The sequence below is a fragment of the Hibiscus syriacus genome, unplaced genomic scaffold (genome assembly GCF_006381635.1).
Source record: "Hibiscus syriacus cultivar Baekdansim isolate YM2019G1 unplaced genomic scaffold, ASM638163v2 tig00110716_pilon, whole genome shotgun sequence".
NCBI classification, from domain to species: Eukaryota; Viridiplantae; Streptophyta; class Magnoliopsida; order Malvales; family Malvaceae; genus Hibiscus; species Hibiscus syriacus.
The window spans coordinates 494,222-518,180 of record NW_024062835.1 but is presented as its reverse complement, the minus strand read 5'-3'; the positions used below and the strand labels follow the sequence as shown (position 1 = coordinate 518,180).

The window sequence follows — 23,959 nt, the reverse complement described above, 5'->3', positions numbered from 1 at the left end:
TTATATGATCAATTAAGCTTATATCATATATCTTATAACATATACAATAATCACTACCACACATATATCATATCATATAATTCATATCACAAAACACATATATACATCACATACATTACATTCAATGTTATCTCTTATTAGCCCATATGCACCTGTGAGAACTGTAGATATGTGAGTCTATTGAGGTTGTGCACTATGCTGTCACCACAGCTCATATGGGGTCCCACTAGGGGCTATGAGATTTGTCCCGAAGGACCACTATGAAATATCCCGAAAGATTACTGTATGTCCCAAAGGACCGCGTAGACCCTCGACTCTTGGCATGCCAACTATACCTATAGCTCTCGTATCATATAACATGAGCATTATATTCATATCACTTCACATATTCACATGTACATTTCACTTTTCATATGATTTCATAATCATCTGTCACGTAGCTTATAACACTTCTCTTGTGTTCATATGGCATGTAACTCATTGTCATCTCTTATTCTCATATGATTCTCATACATCAAGTATATCACATAACATGTATTATTTAAGTCTATTCACATGTCACATGGCTATGTCTTCTCATGTATTTACTTTTATCTTATTCTCCTATGATTACCTATTTTATCTCACAACCATATGTTCACATAGCACATACAAAACATATACATTCATAAAATCAAACATACATATATTTCATGTCATTTATCTACCTATAATCAAGACTTAATGCACTTTAACTATCGGAGATAGACTTATCACAAGTCCAATTTCCATATCATTCTATAAAATAAGATGCACTCACCTTGGCCTCACTAAATTCGATCCACTTTTATGATTTCTTTTCTTTCGATCGAATCTTAACTTGATAATCGTTCCAGAACTTGTTCATGTTCGATATCTACATAATCATACTTTGATACATATCAGTATCCAATTGATATATTCTAAACTATCACTCCAAAGGATAAAAAGAAAGCTATTTTCAACTTTTAATAGAGGCATGCATCGATGCACTACCCCATGTATCGATGCATCCCTAGACGGGCGCATCGATGCACTATCTATGCATCGGTGCATAAATCCCATTCGATGTTTCCATTTTAATGGGTGCATCGATGCACTTCCTGTGCATCGATACACACTGAACAATTTCTAGAGATTTACCCTTGATGCATCGGTGCACCTTGAATGTGCATCGATGCACATAGCTCAGAATTCAATTTAATCCCGAAAATCTACTCAAATCAACTCAAATGCTTCATCCTTCATCCCCTATCATGTTCTCAACTCACATACACATATTCAAACTCATTTCTATTTATTAATCACCTCTTTAACATCAAAATCCTATTCTCCATATGTAATTAAAGAATTACACTAAATTTTCAACATGTTCCAAAATCAATTCTATTGCTTCTAACTTCTTAATTAAACCCTTGACAAGTCAAATTCATCCTTGGAACTTCAAAAACCTTTTTATAATAAAAGTTCATTTATAAACCCTTCATAGAATTTCCTTTCTAATCCTCTCTCTTTGGTGTTTTAAACTTATATAAGCTTTCCCTAAGCTTATATAACCCCCAAAGACTCAAATCCAACTTAAAACTTTCAAGAAATCAATAGTTAAATCAAACTTACCTTTGCTCTTAGCTTTCACGTGAAGAAGAAGAAGAAAGGAGAAGAGAACTCTAGAGAATTCTCTCCCTTTCCACGTGTATTTATCCTTACCAATTCCATTTTTAATTCATTTCTTGGTCAATTGACCCTTTTACCCTTTATTTCCTTTAATAATTACTAAATAACCTTCACCATATATATTCAATAATCATTGAACTATTTCATTCTTCTACTTTAGTCACCAAATTCTGAAACTTTACAATTTGGTCACTAATCCGGTATTGCGGATGTTACAATCATATATATGCAATAAAAAATTGGAAAATAATCAGCCTTGGTTGAAAATATAAGATCTGATACAAATACACCATGTATATGCAAGAATAATCACCTAGAAATAAGACACACAGATCTAGTAAATGTCTTTATAAAAATAAGCAGCAGATTCTCAAATCATTCAAAAGAATTGCAAATTTTTCATATACAAATATAAGAATTGATCTCAGGTCCCACATCCATCCAATTTCTTAGTACTAATGTGGTTTTACAAATAAATCCAAATAAAACTGCTACATGAAGCATAAATTTTCACTTCTAGAATGTCCTACAAAAAGAAATGAGCAAACTAGTTGACTAAAAACACATTGACCAACCGATGACCTGCACAATCAGACATGGTTATATTCTTCATAACTAAGCACAACTAAATTAAAATTGCTTCTTTATACAGTGAGATTCACATATGGCAAATAAAGTAAAAGAAAATCTAGACTTCAATCACTTCACTGCATAGCCTATCTTCAAAAGACCAACACTAATTGTCACTATAAAGAACAAAATTAACTGTAGCAAACTCATAATAACATTTGTTTCATCATTTTACTTTAGGTAAAAATAAAGGAAGACGTAAGTGTTAACAATCATAATTTGAGCCAGTTAAACAAAAGTAGATAAGAAAAGTAATAAACTGCTGCTTCGACAGGAAACTTGTTTATTCATCACCCAGATAAATTTCATAAATTTATATGACCATATTCATGAAAATTTTAAGGTCATCCCTCCATACTCCAGACAAACTCACTTAACACATGATAAGCAAACCAAAGTTCTTACAATGACTAAGAATACTAGATTTTCAAGTGAACAATCCTATTCTAGTTTTGAAAGCATAAGCTAATATCACATAGGATAAAATTGAGGAACATTGACCAGAATGTCAAACTAGTCAACTTAATATTCTTTTTTATCTCATTAGCTACCTATTGCAATAATTACATCTCACACTTTATACACATTAACATGTAGCTCAAGCACAGACAACTGTGTATGAAAATACCATGCACATACCATTGTCATTAGCTATTACCAGTTAAACAAACTATGAATATCATATGAAACTAAAAGAAATTGTGACAAACACAATCTCATGATAGAAATTTGTAACTTCAAACGAATAACACCAACACATACCAGAAGGAATTTTGATGATTTCTTCATAACAGCTAATGTACTGCCAAGACAACCTGATCACTGTCAAGAGCAAATGTAATTGTATCTTAGCCCAGAAAGCATTTTAAGAGAAAAAAACAAAGTTGAAGTGCCAAGTAGAAAATTTCTGAGCACATCCAAATATGTTTTAGAATGGATGTTTCAACAGTATGTAAAATGTTCTGAGTTGGAATACATTAATTATAGACCTGAGCCAAAACCCATCCAACTAACAAATCGATATCACTTCTGTGATTGGATAAGACAAGGGCATGTTCCTTACCTGAAAAAATCAATAATATCAGATGGCAAGTAAATGATTCAAAAGATTTAGAATAAAACAATAACCATTATCCATGTAACTCTAAGCCCAAGACCTAAGTTTCTTAGTAGAGGAAATTGACGTCACCCATAAAACTGAAGCTTTCATGGTCTGAAAAACTTTAATATGCAAATAAAATGTATCAAAGATCTAAAGTTAATTTTCAGGAGACAGTTAAAGAAATGGCATTCATGGTACCGGTTTTTTTTCCACATTAAATCCTAGTTGGCTCAATAAAAGTCAATAATTAACAACTTATTCACATAACACCTATCAACCCTTAGGGAAGATAGGAAACTTCACAACAACTGTTCAAATCATTATTTGCCTAAAATCTAGATTAATTGACAATGCACCAATGTTTATGCCTGTGGACATCAAAAATATGAGTTGGGCAAACATTCTTCACCTAAGTATAACTTACCTTACAAAGTTTGCAATACTCAGAATCCCAAATGATGCAGAGAGAATCTTTAACTCGATTTTGCATCTTGGTACTTAGCATGCAAAGATTATTTTGGAGACCTACTTTTTGAAGTCTAGATGGAAATGGAAATATAAAACAATTTAAGCATTTGGTCATCATAAAATGTTGTCTCAGATTTCAGGATTAAAATAATACAATGCCAGAAAAGATTTCAGAATTAAACTATGCTATCTTCAAAAATGCTCAAAAGGAGTAATATCTTCAAACAAGATTTCAGAATTAAACAATGAAATAAAAGAGTTGGTTAACACCTTAACACCCGCCCTCCAATCAACAAGCCAAACGAGTTCTAGCCATAATAACTCTGCCGCCACACGGTTGATCTTTCTATACGTCTTATTGGACAATGGTCGGATGAGAACAAAGCATACAGTCTAAAAAAAGCTTCATATTGTATAAGATTGAAAAAGGTCATTGAACAAGAGAGTAAAAATGAAATTTACTCACCAGCCAATGAAACAAACTGAACCAACTTATCTGACCTAATAAATTTTGATCGCTACAAAAACATAGGCAACAAAAATGGACTTTAAAAATCCCATTTTTAGCATCAAATAAAATCGAAAGCTTGTAAAAGCTGAAATCAAATATCCCAATTAAATTTTCTTTTTCTTTTCCTAAATTTTTTAGCTCATAAGTAAAGTAGAATTCAAAACCCATATTTGTATATACAAGCTCATTAATAATTCAGCTCAAAAGGAAAACCCATTTATCAACATTTTCCTTTTAATCCAACCACATCATAATTGAAAACAAAACAGGAAAAAACGCAGGAAGCAACATTCAACAAAAAAAAATAGAGAGCGAAAATTACCAAAGAAAAGGGGATACAAATACAGTTTATTTTAAAACAAATAGGGCAACAGTTATTTTCCCCTTCTTCAACGCTTCAAAATGAGATAATACCTGAAGGATCCAAGAGTTAAGCTTGACTTCTGAAAGTTGTTCCACACCAATCACCTGCTGACAATACAATATCAACTAAGTCTAAATTCCAGCTTTGGGGACTGAACGATAATCTAATCAAATAGTTGATAAGCCAACAAAGCCACAATTGGCAAACATACATAAAAAAAACTACCAACAGCAAATAAGCTCCACTGAATTCTCCCAAAGAAAACCATTTTTGTTTTCAGTTTATACTGAACTAGTTTATATCCTTTCATCAAACACATGGTTAACTAATAAAAGGAACAATCGACTTTTCACCACTATCATGTCAAAAAGTCACCGATTTAAGAGTTTCAATCTAAAATACTGAAAACCGATCTGATATATTCTTATATATAATTACCATTTATCGAAGTCAAAACAGTATCAAAGCTACACACACTTATATAACCCAGAAAAATGAAAGAAAAATCGGACGCAAACGAAAGAAAAATCAGAAATACCTTTAGGTGAACCGTGGCGAGAAGCAACAAAGAAGTAACCAAAAACAACAATGGGGAAGCCATACCCTCCGTTCCCAAAGAAAATGGAAAAAAGAGAGGATATTGGGATTAAGAAAGGGAACCTTTGATAGACCCGATTCATGGAACAGGAAGTGGAAGAGAAAAATGGGGGAAGCATGCAGTGTGATTTTTGTTATCAAGGGGGAAGAAACGGGGAAAGGATGAAAATAATGGGGGGAAAATTTAAAATACGACTTTTACAGATGACACACAATTAAAACTGTACTCCGTGTTTTTGTAAATTTTTTGGATTATGACTATTAAATATGACACACATTATTGTAAGTCATAAATCGTTCAGATTTTAAAAAAAATGATATTTTTTATGACACACATTTTTTTCAAGTCATAAATTAGCGTGTGTCATCGTTCGTGTGTCATTAAAGGTATATTTTGTTGTAGTGGTAACCCCTACACTTGGTCTAGATGTTACGACCGAATTTCAAAGATCACAATAACATAAATCAACAGAAACATAAACTTTCTGAGCTTCTCAACAAACATCGTGACAAGTAACTGAAATCAAAATAAAGTAATATGAAGCTGCAGAAAATCGGTATAAATCCATAAATAAAACTAAGTGTTCATAAAATAATGCATACCAAGAGTAAAGTCTGAAACTCATAAAAACATAAAATAACCAAATATGATCGAAGAGTTTACTAAGAAAATAAAGTTTAAAAATATTCATACGATGTTTAGAAAAATATGTTAGTCGGTCCTCCAAGTATCAATCAAATTCCTAAAGGCTAAAGGGATTTGAATAGACCGAGACTAAAATAGTGAGTTATAGGCTAAGTGTGTCCCCTAAAAGCAACATATATTAAATATTAAAACATAAATAATTTAGGCATGATATATTACACAATGTAATAACCAGAGAACAATAAATTTAGTTATTCATCTTCAAAATATCATAACAGAAGTTTTCACAACTTTACATTTCGCTACAGATAAACATGATAAAGACATTACTCTCCGAAGAGGCACTCGAGACCTTCGTAGATGAATCTAAAACAATAACAAAAATCAGGATGGGTACGTTACCCTCCAAAGAGGCATCTAAGTTAACCCCCCAAAAAGGAACTTAAACAGAAATTAGGAAACAAGATGGGGATGATAACCTCTGAAGAGACACCAAGATGTTCGTAGACAATCTCGATACAAAGATTTACATTCATATAGAGATCACATGTAGTATAACATTAATTAGGAATCAGATACACTTGTGCAATATATAACAGAAAAATAGAACACAATATTGAAAAGTAAACATACAGTATATGTCAAGGAACACACTTATACCAGCTAAACGATACTAGCTAAGCCTTATACTTTCCACGATCGGTAGTATTAGGTCCTGTAGAATGATAACCTAATAATAATATAGTACTATATGAGTACTAAAACAATACATACTTAAATGGAAATAATTTATTAATTCAATTAACAATACTCATGTGTATCTCAAGTCGAATGTATGGAGTCGAGTTGAACCGAACGGAGGTTGTCTGGATCTACTGAAGAGTGGTGCATGGATACATGATCACCTTCATAAAGAATAAGACTATCAATTCTAGAAGAGTAAACTACATGATTGATCACTTTCTCTTTTTTTTTTGTATATTTTTTCTCACTAAATTCAAAAAAAACTAATATTTGGTCAATTTCGTTTTTGTTTAATTCAGACGTTGTCACTTTTATTTAATTTCTTTACTTTTTACACTAACGACAATCAAAATTTTAGTGAACATAAAAATAAACATGACCAAGTTTAATTAACAAAAATGAAAGTGACCAAATCTTATATTTTTTATTCAGTCAAAAAAAGTGTCAAAACTTAGAGAAAAGTGAACAATCATGTAGTTTACCCATTCCATTTACTTAGCATAAAAGTAACATAACACAATGCAAGACGAAAAATGGGGCTTTCAGGTCAGAATTTGGCAAAATAGGCTGCGAAAACGGATTCATGACATCATAAAACATAAAGATAAGAGTCAATGGAAAAAGTCAAAGTTAACTGTCAACTGGTCCAAGTACTGCTCGGTAATAGAGAGCGAAAATTACCAAAGAAAAGGGGATACAAATACAGTTATTTTAAAACAAATAGGGCAACAGTTATTTTCCCCTTCTTCAACGCTTCAAAATGAGATAATACCTGAAGGATCCAAGAGTTAAGCTTGACTTCTGAAAGTTGTTCCACACCAATCCCCTGCTGACAATACAATATCAACTAAGTCTAAATTCCAGCTTTGGGGACTGAACGATAATCTAATCAAATAGTTGATAAGCCACAAAGCCACAATTGGCAAACATACATAAAAAAAACTACCAACAGCAAATAAGCTCCACTGAATTCTCCCAAAGAAACCATTTTTGTTTTCAGTTTATACTGAACTAGTTTATCCTTTCATCAAACACATGGTTAACTAATAAAAGGAACAATCGACTTTCACCACTATCATGTCAAAAAGTCACCGATTTAAGAGTTTCAATCTAAAATACTGAAAACCGATCTGATATATTCTTATATAATTACCATTTATCGAAGTCAAAACAGTATCAAGCTACACACACTTATATAACCCAGAAAAATGAAAGAAAATCGGACGCAAACGAAAGAAAAATTAGAATACCTTTAGGTGAACCGTGGCGAGAAGCAACAAAGAAGTAACCAAAAACAACAATGGGGAAGCCATACCCTCCGTTCCAAAGAAAATGGAAAAAAGAGAGGATTGGGATTAAGAAGGGAACCTTTGATAGACCCGATTCATGGAACAGGAAGTGGAAGAGAAAAATGGGGGAAGCATGCAGTGTGATTTTTGTTATCAAGGGGGAAGAAACGGGGAAAAGGATGAAAATATGGGGGGAAAATTTAAAATACGACTTTTTACAGATGACACACAATTAAAACTGTACTCCGTGTTTTTGTAAATTTTTTGGATTATGACTATTAAATATGACACACATTATTGTAAGTCATAAATCGTTCAGATTTAAAAAAATGATATTTTATGACACACATTTTTTTTCAAGTCATAAATTAGCGTGTGTCATCGTTCGTGTGTGTCATTAAAGGTATATTTGTTGTAGTGGTAACCCCTACACTTGGTCTAGATGTTACGCCGAATTTCAAAGATCACAATAACATAAATCAACAGAAACAAACTTCTGAGCTTCTCAACAAACATCGTGACAAGTAACTGAAAATCAAAATAAAGTATATGAAGCTGCAGAAAATCGGTATAAATCCATAAATAAAACTAAGTGTTCATAAAATAATGCATACCAAGAGTAAAGTCTGAAACTCATAAAAACATAAAATAACCAAATATGATCGAAGAGTTTACTAAAATAAAGTTTAAAAATATACGTTTAGAAAAAATGTTAGTCGGTCCTCCAAGTATCAATCAAATTCCTAAAGGCTAAAGGGATTGAATAGACCGAGACTAAAATAGTGAGTTATAGGCTAAGTGTGTCCCCTAAAGCAACATATATTAAATATTAAAACATAAATAATTTAGGCATGATATTACAATGTAATAACCAGAGAACAATAAATTTAGTTATTCATCTTCAAATATCATAACAGAAGTTTCACAACTTTACATTTCGCTACAGATAAACAGATAAAGACATTACTCCGAGAGGCACTCGAGACCTTCGTAGATGAATCTAAAACAATAACAAAAATCAGGATGGGTACGTTACCCTCCAAAGAGGCATCTAAGTTAACCCCCAAAAAGGAACTTAAACAGAAATTAGGAAACAAGATGGGGATGATAACCTCTGAAGAGACACCAGATGTTCGTAGACAATCTCGATACAAAGATTTACATTCATATAGAGATCACATGTAGTATAACATTAATTAGGAATCAGATACACTTGTGCAATATATAACAGAAAAATAGAACACAATATTGAAAAGTAAACATACAGTATATGTCAAGGAACACACTTATACCAGCTAAACGATACTAGCTAAGCCTTATACTTTCCACGATCGGTAGTATTAGGTCCTGTAGAATGATAACCTAATAATAATATAGTACTATATGAGTACTAAAACAATACATACTTAAATGGAAATAATTTATTAATTCAATTAACAATACTCATGTGTATCTCAAGTCGAATGTATGGAGTCGAGTTGAACCGAACGGTCTGGATCTACTGAAGAGTGGTGCATGGATATGATCACCTTCATAAAGAATAAGACTATCAATTCTAGAAGAGTAAACTACATGATTGATCACTTTCTCTTTTTTTTGTATTTTGTTTCTCACTAAATTCAAAAAAAACTAATATTTGGTCAATTTCGTTTTTGTTTAATTCAGACGTTGTCACTTTTATTTAATTTCTTTACTTTTTACACTAACGACAATCAAAATTTTAGTGAACATTTAAAAGTCGATAAAGTAAATGGTCTCATCTTAATTGAATAAAAATAAACATGACCAAGTTTTAATTAAACAAAAATGAAAGTGACCAAATCTTATATTTTTTAATTCAGTCAAAAAAAGTGTCAAAAACTTAGAGAAAAGTGAACAATCATGTAGTTTACCCATTCCATAATTTACTTAGCATAAAAGTAACATAACACAATGCAAGACGAAAAATGGGGCTTTCAGGTCAGAATTTGGCAAAATAGGCTGCGAAAACGGATTCATGACATCATAAAACATAAAGATAAGAGTCAATGGAAAAAGTCAAAGTTAACTGTCAACTGGTCCAAGTACTGCTCGGTCAGCGGTTCAAAATCAGTTCGAGTTAGACCAGTTCAACCCTTCAAATTGGTTTGATCGTTCTGTTGTAAAACTATCCCACACGCGTAGCAGTGGTGTCTGCAGCATGTGCTATGTCCTCCGGTGCCTGAAAAATTACCAAAAATGTTAGTTTTGTGTTTTATGAGATAAGGAATCCCTTATTGAAGTTAGTTTGCGGCGGTTGACAAAGGAGATGAGATTTTTATAAAACTCGAAATAATACCTCCTCCCCTAATCGTTAACGAAGACGACTATGAAGGAACTAAGGACACCGAATGAAAGGAAACAACGTGCTGGAGTGATTGGCACCGACCATGACACTTGCGATGACACAACCGACGGTAACAATGACAAGAAATCAAAAAGGCTAAAAGAGAAAGAAAGAAAATATGCAACTTGAAGTTTAATAAATGGAAAAAAGTAAAGAAAGAAAGAATATGTATTTTAATACTTTAAGGCATGTGTTAATTATGCAACTAGTCCCCAAACTTCTAGAAGTTATTAAAAAGCACCGACATTACATAAGCACTTCACCGTAACCCCAATTTTAGTGTATGACAATATAAATATAGTCTTATGAATACACATGTCCACTAAAAGTAACAGTACAATACTCTAAAGGAAGATGTTGGAAATCATGCCATGACAGTATACCTCGAACGACTCAAGCTACTAATCTAGGAGCAAAAGCATTTGAACATTGAGCTTGCAAAGCTTAATAATAATATATCACTAATCTAGAGCAACAATATGAATCTCATAAATACAAACATGCTAAGGGACGGACGTAGAATTTTATACTAGGATGCAAACTTCTAAAATTTTTGGGAGGGATAAACTTTTATAAGGGTTGAAAATAGAGTTTCAATAAAAAATACAGAGAAAAAATATAAAATATTTGACAATTTGAAACTTTTAAGGGGCTATTGTTGTAGCATTCTTTTTATTTTAAAGTTTTTAATTTTAAAAGAAGATTCAATTACAACTTATTTCAAAAATATTTATTATAAATTAATTCGATTAAGTTGATTTGGAGTCACCATCAACCTTTAGGTTAGGTATGTCTAATACTTAAAAATGTCTTTTAAACAAATTTAATAAAAACATTTAAAAGACAAAAATTGATATGTGTTTACCATAAATACATTTTAAAGAGTTCAGGAATCGATTATGCGTCGGGAAAAGTAAACACCACGACAACGTCCAAAATTGATACCTAGTCGCTTATACATTGTCGTGGTAGTGGAAACTATAAATTTGAATATAAAATTAAAGTATGATCCATTTGTGGAATATTAATTAATTTGTTTCGAATTATTAATTAGGGAGCATTCCTTAATTTGAGAAGAAATCACAAGATTTGCACATCCTCCAATGGGAAGGCTATCCCATATATTTCTCATTTATTCAAGAAACATCTCATCCTCAACATTATCAAGAAAACCAACCATCGAATATAAATTGAATATTGATAAATGAATAAACTAACATAACTTACTATTCTAAAAAAACACGCATTTCCATTATTTACATTAAAATAAAAGAATGAATTAATTGTTATTATTATTAAAAATAAACTTGATTTATTTCAAGTCCACTTTCCATTCGAATGTTGTCTTGAATCACACTACTTCTATCAAGTTGTGCTTTTCATGCCCATTCTACGACGAGTGTCTTGAAAAATGGATATGAGCAGAAAATCCAATAAAATTTTATTATTGAATATTAAAAGTGTTTTATGATTTGAATGAATGGTGATTTTTTAAGAGTATGGATCTAACTTTCACTGTGTTAAAATATAATATTGACACTGAAAGGATCCATGGGCTATTAATAAAGGTACTAAATAATATCAAATCTAAATTAAAATAGTGGTAACATTTCAGGGGTTAACATGCAATAAATCCACTTTTGTTTTAGAAACTAAGCTGGAATAATGACCAAAATAAATATAGAGATAGATTAAAGGGATCCAGAGCATAAATCGTGCATTTTCCATACAATGAACATAAGGGATCAAAATGAACTAAAACATAAATTATCAACCAAAATGCATATCAAAGCCAAAATAAGGACTAAACTACAATGAATAACAAATTAACAAGTATAAATGAGTATTTAACCAATAGATAATAGGAAATAAATAGTGACCAAAATATAAGCCTAATAAAATTTAAAGCTTGAAATATAAAGGTGAAACTTGCATTTAGTGACCAAAATGAGATATTAAAAAATAAGAAAGCCCCAAAATGGGTTTACCCAAGAGCTAAAACTCGCATTCCCTCCCCCTAAACGACGTCGTTTGACGCGTGGTATTTAAGCCTAAAACTAAGGCAAAAAAAGGCCATTTCCATCCATTTAGCAATCTTCTTTCTTTTTGGCTAAAAAAGAAAGATTTCTAAACCCTCTCCCCCACTCTTCTCAAAATCTCCTCTTTTTTGACCGAGAAAAAAAAGAACCTCGATCGCTGTAGCTCGGCAGCGATAATGGTGAAATTGAGCCCAAAACCTTTTGTACTTCTTTCTTTCTCTATTTGATCCTAAAACTACTCATTCGAACACCTAAAACACCAAAAACCAACCCCCTTTTGAGCCCTTGAAACATAAAAGCCAACCCTAAATCTAAAAGGCAAAGAGGTTTACCTTCGATGGTGAAGGGTTTCCTAGCGACGATGAAGCGACGATGGCCGTTTTTGCTAAAATGTGAGCCATTTTCTCTCTCTTTCTATCATTTTATTTGTATTCGAAAAATAGCCTCCTTTTCTTGGTGATTTTTGGTTATATATGTCCCGAAACGTAAAAAAATCCACTTTAATTTTCTTCTCTTTGTCTGCTTTGCATTTGTGAGAGGGGGAAAAAAAGCACTTTTCCCCGTTGATTTGGGCCATCGTCGAGCGATCAAGGGCCAAGTTTCAATCTCTCGTCCTTTTCATCTTTTTGTGAAGTGAGGCTTTGTCCACTGCCAAGGCACTGGCAGAAAGGACATGGTAGGGCTCATACGAGCCCCTGATGGCTTCGAGTACAGTCGATGTAGCGTTTGGAGCAAGCAGTTGAGGTGGTATGGGGACTCAAATAAGCACGTGGTGGCTATAGAGATCTCAAACAACGCATTAAGGAGCTGGAGAGTCCGCACGTGCATTAGAAGTGGGGCGGCGGTGACTGATTGGTACATTAGGGTAAAACCCTAATTTTGGTGAATATGGGTCATTGATCTCACAAGATACCTAAAGGTCTTCGTTAGGTGGTGTACATCTATCTTTGGGGTTCTAAAAACCCTAATGTTGCTCTTAATCTAGATCATTGGATAGGTCCAAACCTGATGGTTGGTGTTTGGCGATGCAAAGGGAAAAGTGAAAACCCTAACAGCTTGTGTCTGTCATATGGGCTTTGTTTGGGCCGATCCTAGCTTCTGGGCTTGCTGGTTGGGCACTTGCGGTGTTGGGCTGCCATGAAATAATTCATTTAGGCTGCTCCAAATGGGTATGGTTGCTTGGGTTTGATTTGTATAGCTTTGTAATTTGTTTTAGACATGCATATATAAATAAATAAAATATTAGTATTTATTTTAATTAGCATTTAATATATATATTTTATACCAACCATTTACTACCAAAATTTATATCTATGTAAATATGTATATGTATTCTAATATGTATATAATTAATGATCATGAATAAATAAATAAAAAGCATATATATATATAATACATATAATTAACTACTAATCACATATACTTAATTAAATTTACTTATGACACTAATAATAATAATAAGAATATAATTAAAAACTATAAATATTTGATAAGTAATAAGAAAAGGTGAATAAAAAATAAAATAAAATAAAAATAAATAAAAAATGGAAATAAAAGTTAAAATAAAAAATAAAAAAAATATCCTAGACAAAATTTAGTAACTACAACTGAACCTCTTTTCCTACTGTCGTATGACGAGAATAGGGAAAATACTAAAGACACAAATTTTGTTCTACTTTGATGTTCGCTTCACATCTGGAGATTGGGTTCCTTGTCTGAGGATGGAAATATGAAAACAATATTGTTCCTTCATGTTGAGGACGTATGGTCGTATTTCGTTGATTCAACTCTTCATTTGATGCTGTTGAGTTGTTCATGACATGGTTTTTTCTCATTGAGGACGACTAATCGTGTTTAGAAAAAAAGTGAATATGAAGACAACATTGTTCCTTATCGTTGATGAAGTTTAATTGCATGTAGATAAGTTGTCTTCAAAAACGACATTGCTCTTTCATGTCGAGGATATCTATTCACTTCTGGGTGATTTTCTCGATGTTAAAAATGATGATGACGTTGCTCCTTCATGTTGAGGAGATCTAGTCATGGTTGATAATGATTAATTCATTACCTTTAGTAACAAGGTAAATCTTCAAGATCCTGTTCAAAAATGTCATATGCTATGATTTCATGTTTTTCATATGCGATATGTCCTAAAAATGATCTAAATGTGATTTTTATATGATGCATATGGATGTTCAATGCAACTTTGTGTAGCTAAATCCTGGCTCCTAGGCTTCATATGCTTCCGGTGAACAAAACTCAATCATGATAGGAGAGATTTTCTATGTTGCCATTGTCTGGGCTTTGATTGTGGTTACCTTTCTAACCCCTTGCTTAACTTTTGACAAAAAGTCGATCTCTTAAAATAATTTGACTTGAGAGAAACCTTATCCGGTGCATCCCCTGATTAGGATTTCTTTAGATCTATTTGCCTGAGAACGCAAAGTCAGGTTGAGATTGTTTCCCCTTTTGTTTTATTGATTTCTTTGATTTGATTAAATTCTCTTTTCTAACGCTCTAATCAATCACGTCAAGCTAGAGAGGTGTTTTTTCGTGTGTGCTTCCTGGTGAACACCTATTTTGAAATTCCCATACTCTAAAATTTTCTCAGAGTAAGGCGTAATAATCTCTTTATATATGATACTATTATTAATCAAAATTTTACATGCATGATGCTTATGTAAATGAGTAATAAAATGTAATCAACTAGTTTCATAAATGAGTGGTGAAGAAGGTAATATATCTTGAACAAGTGTTTCTTTTAAGGAAAAGGCAAACATTACAAAAAGAATAAAAATCAAGTACCCCCAATATCAAGTGCATGAGTCCTTCTATCTTTTCACCACAAGTCTCTTCTGAAAGTTAACATGTGTCTAGAAGATTCAAATCGTACTAAGAATGTCTGAGTATGAGAACGTCTCCCTTAATTGTCAATCTTCTGAGGGAATCCACCATTCATAAGCCTAATCCTGAATATTCGAGTCGTCCTTTACAGATTCTCAACTCGAATCCTCTTTTGGTTTCAAGATGCCCATTTTGGGTTTTCATCTTGAACCCCCATTTTCTTTTCTACTTTTTCTCCTTTTTTTCATTTTTCATTTTTCTTCTTTTTTTCTTTAATTTCTTTTTTTCTCCTTTTTATTTTTTAATTTTTTCTTCAAGTGTAGTATCGCTTGACTAAATCAGAAATTATAGGATTAGGCAGCTCATCTCTATCTATTTTAATCAAAATCAAGGCTCCTTCGGAAAATGCCTTTTTTACAACATAAGGGCCTTCCCAATTTGGCATCCACTTCCCTTGAAAGTCTTTTTGTATATGTAAGATCTTTTTCAAAACTAGATCTCATTCGTGAAATTCTTGTGGTCTGACCTTTTTATCATGAGCACACATAATTCTTCTCTGACACATCTGGCCATGAAAAATAGCTCTAAGTTTTTTCTCCTCAATCAAATTCAAATGATCAAACCTATTCTGAATCCAATCAGCCTCTTCCAGTTTCAACTCCATCAATACTCTCATAGAAGGGGTATCTAACTCAAAGGGTAAAACTACTTCTATCCCATAGACTAGAGAGAATGATGTTACCTCAGTTGATGTACAAATAGATGTGTGATAAGCAAGTAGTGCAAAAGGTAATTTTTCATGCCAATCCATATATGTTTCGGTTGTCTTTGTGATGATCTTTTTTATATTTTGATGCCTCCAGTTCCCCATTCATCTTTGGGTGATAAGGAGCCGAGTTGTGATGCTTGATCTTGAATTTTGTGCAGACTTCCTTTATTAAGTCATTGCTCAGATTCAAGGCATTATCTAAAATGATTCTCTTTGGTGTTCTATATCTACAGATAATTTCCTTCTTTAGGAATCTGTAAACTATTCTTTTTGTGATATTGGCATATGATGCAGTTTCGACCCATTTGATGAAATAATCGATAGCCACTAAGATGAAACGGTGTCCATTTGAAGCCTTAGATGAGATTTCCCCAATGGCATTGATGCCCCACATTGAAAATGTCCAAGGTATGGTCATTACATGGATTAGTAAGGGATGAACATGTATTTTGTCACCATGGATATGATATTTATGACATTTTCAGGCAAAGTTAATGTAATCCCCTTCCATTGTTGACAAATAGTAGCCAAACCTCATGATTTGCTTGGCCATTGTGAAACCTTTTACGTGTGTTCCATAAATCCATTCATGAACCTCCTCGAGTATTTTATTAGCCTCGACTTTGTCAACGTATCTAAAAATACTTGATCTCTTCCTTTTTTGTAAAAGATATCCCCATCAAGAACATATCCTATAGCCAATCTTCGTAGAGTTTGCTTGTTATTTTCAGTAGCTTCAGCAGGTTAAGTTCGATACTTCACATATTAAAGGGTATCATAGTACCATGGGAGATTGTCATCCTATTCTTTGATATTACCAAAATGAGCCAGGATTTCGCTTATACTCATTCGGATGAGCATCATTCGAGATTGGTCATTGTCTCTGAACATTGAAGCTAACGTGGCTAAAGCATCTGCAATATGATTTTCTTCTCATGAGAGATAAGTAAAAGTAATCTCCTCAAACTCCTTTATCAGGTCCATAACCAGATTCTTGTATTCTATCAACTTGGAATCTATAGTCATTCATTCTTCATGAAATTGGTAAAAGACTAAGGCATAATCCCCAAATACTTCTAGGATTTTGATCTTGTAGTCAATTACAGCTCGGATCCCCAAATACTTAGCCATTTTTTTTGTAGATTCAAAAGCGAGCCGACTAGTAAAGGAATAATGATCTCCTCCAGGTGAAACCAACACTACACCCAATTCTATGTCCCATAGCATTTGAGGTTCCAGGTAGTATGGTATGGCAAGTACTGTCTCAACCTTTTTTTGGTCTATACCAAGGCAAAACACAACTGCTTGATCGAAGAGTATTGAGTTTACCAATAAGTGAATTTTATACTGAGATAATAAATGGCCCGTACTCTCCTCCCAGTTTCATCACATTGTGCTAGTATATATTCCATTGAAGTTTCAAACATAGTTAAGTACAAAATTAGTGGCTTATCTGGGGTCGGTGGCATGAAAACTAGAGTGTTTGATAAATAATGTTTAACTTTATCAGAACCTTCTTGGCAACTGTCATCCCATGTTCTAGGGTTTTGATTTCTCAACAAGCAAAAGATTGGATCACATTTCTCGGTTAACTTAGAGATGAACCTGACAATCTAATTTAACCTCCCTAAAAATCCTCGCACTTCCTTTTATGCTTTGGGAGGTGGTAGTTTTAAGATTCCTTTGACTTTATTAGGATCTATATTTATTCCTTTCACACTGACTACAAACCCCAACAGTTTCCCTAAAATGGCTCCAAAAGTGCAATTAGTTGGGTTAAGTTTTAGCTCGTACTTCCTCAATCTCAAGAACAACTTCCTTAAGACCACAACATGTTCTTCTTCAGTCTGTGATTTGGCAATCATGTCATCCACATATACCTCTATCTCTTTCTGTATCATATCGTGGAATAGAGTAACATGGCTCGTTGATACATTGCCCCTATATTCTTTAGTCCGAAGGGCATCACTTATAAAAAAATGTACCACACATGGTCAGAAACATTGTTTTTTCCATATCATCAGAGTCTATCTTGAATTGGTTATACCCTGAGAAGCCATCAATCAAGGAGAAATAACGTGTCTAGTTGTATTGTCAACTAGTGTATCAATATGTGAAAGTGATCAATTATCTTTGGGACTTACTCGATTGAGATCTCAGGTAGTCAACACACATTCGAACTTTCTCATCTTTTTGCATAACTGACACTATATTTGCTACCCATTCAGGGTACTTGGATACTTGTAGGAATTCAACATCGAACTGTTTCTTCACATATTCCTTTATTTTTAGCAACATGTATGGTATCATCCTTCGAAGCTTCTGCTATACTGGTTTGCATTCTGGCTTTATTGGCAATTTGGGTACCACAATGTCAATATCCAAACCTGGCATGTCTTGGTATGACAAAGCAAATACATCTCTGAACTCAAGCAGAAGGTCTACAAGATCTTGTCTTGTTAAATAAAGAGAGCGAAGTACCAATCTTGACCTTATTTTTATCTTTATCTATCCCCAAATTCATTATCTCAGTATTCTCTTGATAAGGCAAAAAACTGTTTACTTTCTTGTTCGATCAATCTAACACGTTCAGGGTTCAATTCACATTCCACATCATCCTTATAACCCTTAGATTCATTTAGACATTTGTTATTTTCAAAATTAACCTTTGGTTCGGAAACATCATTACTCAAACAATTAATATCTGGAGACTTGCAAAGGGAAATGAATATATTCGAGCTAGAGACAATGATTTTTATACTTATCGAAAGAATGGATATAATACAAAAAATAAAGAATTAAATAAAATGGAATGAAGATGTCATGACGACTTTTTTCAAAGGCGTATATGGAATGAATTTAAACATCAGAATTAAGAATTGGAATTTTAGAAAAGATTTGAAATGTTTGGAGTCGCAATCAACATTTACGATTATGTAGGTCGAAAACCGAAAAATGCCCTTTTAAATAAAAATTTTAAAAAGATGTTATTTGGTATGCATTTTAGAGATTTTGGGTTTGGGAGTCGATTACACTTGGGGAAGGATTAGCACATCCACAATGCCCAAAATTGGTACCTTCAATTACGAATTTGTCCCTATATTGAAAATAAAAAGTTCAAATATTTATTTAATTAATTATCATTTTATTCCCTAAATAAAAATATTTTAACCTAATTAAGGTTTTTAGAAAAACACACAATATTTGTCTATTTCCAATTAAAGAAGAAACTAACCCCCTAATCGGAATTAAGACAAATATTTCTTATGTTTTAATCAAATAATGAAATATTGTCATCCTTAAAAATTAGAAAAATTAATTGATTATTAAACCCTATATAAAAGAAAAAGATTAAAAATAATAAGGATGTTCCTTGATTTAAAGAACAAAGGTCAAGCCTTTGACATTAATCAAACAACGTGTTCTTAACAATTTAAACGTAAGAACAAGCCTCTACCCTTTTGTTTTTAAAATTAATGAACCTATTTTATTTTGGGTGACCACTGGTAGAATATTTATTTATTTAAAAATATTGAAAAAGAAATGTCTAGATACATTAAGACCATCCTTTTCAATATCTAAAAATAAATAGATATTATGTTTTAATCAAATTATGAATTTAATGATTGATTTCTAATTAATTTTATTAAAGAAACTAATCGTAAAAGGATATTGCTAATCCTTATTAACTTCTAATTAAAGAACCTAAAACTAAGGCTCTACTTAATTAGTGACTAAAACTAAAGAAAATAAAATCTAAGGTTTTAATTAAAAAGCTAAAGGTTTAATTTTAGTATTAGTGACTAAATTAGGAGATTTAAAAATCTGAAGGTTTTAAATTTGGTTTAAACTTGTGACTATTGTAAATAATTAAAGAATTATCATTCAATATTAATAATTCAACACATCTAATAAAATAATAAAAGCAATTAGAATGAAATCAATGGCTAAATTGAACTCAATCTAAATTCAGAGTACAATGTACAAGCATTCAGGGAATAAAATAAAATAAAGCAAAAGACACATCCCGAACCAAAAACACGCTAGAAATAGGGTGTTTTATTGAAATAATTTGCCCAAAAGTTTACCCAATATAAAAGACAAAATTTTAGAACATCTCTCATTTTATGTCTTCAAAATTTTATCCTCCCCCAAATTCTCTCAACCTTTTCAAAATTACACCCCAAACTCTCTCAAATTCTTTGAATGTTCATCGTTGTTCATCCTAAAACCCCACTTTAATCCTCCACAAACACTAAACACCACCCAAAATATGTTTTTCAAGATCAAAGCCCAAAACTTCCTTAAGAACACAAACATGTTCATCCATCTTTTCTCTTTTCAATTCAAACTAACACCAAATCATTTCTTTGTTTTTTCAAATCAAAAAAACCTTCACCTCCTTTCTTTTTCTAAACCCAAGAACCCAAGAACACTATTCTAAAAAAAACCCAAGTGTTCTTCATCATAAAACTAAGAACCTTGGTTCATAAGAACCAAACCCCTTTCTTCCCCACTTAGTTATTCGAGACCACTCAACCATCAAACTCTGGCCGCCACCGGCCACCACCGGCCAAACTCTGAACACCAACCATTAGACTCCCACCGGTGACCGAAAAAATATAAAGAAAAACAAGGTGAAAAAAACCTCACCTTTAAACAAAGCTTAAATCTTCGGTGACCGACTCCTCCATGAACAATGAGCTTTCTTACTTTTCTCCTTGCTTTCTCCAAATATTAGTGTGGTTTGGTTATTATCTTGATGATTGGTTGATTCCATAGTGATTAGTGTTAATGATGAGTCTCCCTTTTTATATTGATGAACTTTATCTTTTGATTTAACCACTCTCGCTCAACATCCATTGCAAATCGGTTGAATAAACTTATTTGTTCTAGATTCAAGAACATTCTTTAGTTCTAATTTTTTTGTGATTTTTTCATATTCGAAATGTGACCTGCAGTGCAGCGAGGAAGCGATGATGCACCGGCGAGCACTGTAGCCGGTAGGGATGCGCCGATGGGAAGTAAATAGTTACTTGGATGATGCAATCTTAACCGTTAGATCAAATCCATATCCAATGGTTGAGATTCTTTTGTACTTTTTCACTTAGATGGATGATGTGGCTCAATGAGAGCCTTTGGATCTAGCTTCTACTCCAAGAGCTCACATAGGTTGTGTTTGTTTGACATGGATTGAAGAAATGGTGACCCTTGGATGAAAGCTAATCCAGGGATGAGATCATTTTGGTTTTCTTCACATGGATTGGTGATGTCATCACCTCAAAAGCCACCCCAACAATAAATGATACATCTTTTTTGATTTGAAAGAAAATTCCCCCAATTCCCCCAAAATCGACGACTACCTTGTATTTAGGCCAGGGTTTTTTTTATTTAGTTATTTATGCATATATTTTGTAAAGATGTGTGGGCTACTATTTGGGCCTTTAAAAAAACAATGTAATGGGCTCAATATCTAATAAAAATGGACTCTTTTTATTTTTTTTGGTTTTTAATATTTATAAAGGAAAATAAAATGGGCTTATATTTAATATTAACCACTATTTTTTATATGCTAACTATATAATAGACTATATAATATGGACTTATTATTTATAATATGCTAACTATATAATGGACTATAATACGTACTATTTAATATGGACTATATGATATGCAATTATTTAATATGAACTATATAATATGCAATTATGGACTATGAACTATATAATATGATATATGATATATCTTCATTTAATATGAAAAACTATATATACTATATATTATATCTAAAAAACATTTATTTTTACTAAAATCCTCTATATTATTATATATAATGTACTATTTAATTAAAAAATGTCACATCACCACCCGAAAAAAATGGGTGATGATAGAAGAAAATACATCATTTCATTAAAAATAAAGATTAATAACAGTTTGCCCTTACAAAAGATCCATATTACTTTCGGGCAAAAGTAATAAGGTTGTTATCATGCATTACTCTAAAATTTGTTTGAAAAATACAAGAAGTTCTTCAACAATGTAATTATTCAGAGTGTATCTAGGAGGACATTGAAGAATAGATACCAATGAGCACTCCCCAGTAGAATTATCTATAATGGCATTGATGCTCAAATTTTCCATCAAGGCTTCAAACTCTACAACTTCCTCATCAAGCCACGGGTGTTCCAGCATATCCACCACAAAACCTCCAGATGAAAATGTCTTAGAAATGGGTGGTATAACCATAGGTCCCCAGGCAATATCCTCTCATCGTGCTCTAGCCTTTCTTCTTTCCCTGAGGTTTTGTGCATCTCTGACCCTGTCATGGTAGGTAAGCCTATACCCAATCCTAAATCAATTCTTTTTGGGTGTAGGGGCCAAACTTCAGTGATTTCTTGCAATCTCTTTCCCATACCTTTCCCAGCTTTGGCTCCTTAGGATATAGTCTCCTTCAGTTGCATCTTGGTATTTCTTGAAAGCTGGGGAGAAGGCATCCTCTTCCTTTTAGGGAAGAAAATAACATTGACAAACTCTAACAACTAGAATGATGATTCTAGTGCATTCTCATCTACCCCCTCATATGGTGCATCAGTGATGATAGAAGAAATAATATATTCTTCTGCTTTAATTGTCACCAAAGTCATATCGGTGATATAACAAAGCTTTTGATAGAGAGGAATGAACTACCTCAACAGTATGGATCCATGGCATTCCCAATAAGCATTTGTAAGTTGGATTGATATTCATGACTAAAAACTACACTTTAAACTTTACAGGGCCAACCTAGAGAGTTATTGTCATCATTCCCATGATCTTTTGTTCAGTGCCATCAAAGGCTCTCATGGTATTTCCATAAACCCTCATTTAGGAACTGTCCACTAGAAGTCTACATATTGTAGCATATGGAATGACATTTAAGACTGATCCATTATCAATTAACACTCTTGACAAGATAACCACTTTACAGTAGGCGGTGATATGCAATGTCTTGCATCTACCTTTGCCTTCTTTAAGTTTCACATCATCATAAAGTAAATGAAGTTGTCTGCAATTGATATGGTTTACCATCCTGTCTACATGCTCTATTGGTATGTCTTTTCCCACAAAGGTCTCATTCAACACCTTTATCAGTACGTTTCGATGCACCTCAAGATACAGAATGAGAGATAACATTGAGATTCGTGCAGGTGTTTTATGGAGTTGTTCTACAATGTTTTACTCGTTGTGCTTAACAAATTTTAATAAATCTTGAGCTTTCTCAATCTTGACAGGTTCATTCATCCTCTCTTCGTGCTCGTTGATTATAATAGCTCTTGCCTTTTCTGCTTTTCTAGGAGCGTAACACCTCCCACTCCTAGTGAAACCTCCAACCTCATCGACTTCTTCCTTTTTGTTCTCTGGAGCGTTGATCTAACATTTATAATTCCTTGGGACACTTTTGTTGCTATTGTAAACAAATGGTGTTGGTGTTTTTATCACCACATTTGGGATTGTATTTCCCTTGTTCACCTCATAACTTGGCTTGGATATAACCAGTATTGGTTTCTTTAATCTCTCTTCAGCCTTTCCCGAGCCTTCCTTGGAGGCATAAATATCTCTTTCATAGTTCATTGAACATTCTTCGAAGAATTCCAATTCCTTCATGTCTGTTAGTCTCTAGACCACTTGTTTGAACTCGTGACAATCTTGTATCTGATGACCATCCTCACAGTGATACTCACAGTAGCTCCTTAATCTTTGATCTAATGATTCTTTCATTAGGCGTAAGAGTCCTCTCACTATCATTTGCTCATACACCCATCTGAGTGGTGTTCTTACTTCATCGATCTTTCTCTTGATTACTTGGCCTTCGTCAACAACATTAATTCCTTGATTTTGATTGTTTGAAAGAGGATTTGC

General features: G+C 32.9%; 1 long non-coding RNA gene across 1 annotated transcript; it reads right to left on the bottom strand.

The window, feature by feature from the left end:
* Positions 1 to 2,249: 2,249 nt before the first annotated feature.
* Positions 2,250 to 22,834, bottom strand: LOC120138934. Its single transcript, XR_005517575.1, has 5 exons — positions 22,821 to 22,834; positions 3,512 to 3,543; positions 3,312 to 3,385; positions 3,085 to 3,144; positions 2,250 to 2,274 (listed from the first exon to the last, which is right to left on the bottom strand). It is a non-coding gene; the product is annotated as an uncharacterized LOC120138934 (long non-coding RNA).
* Positions 22,835 to 23,959: the final 1,125 nt, after the last annotated feature.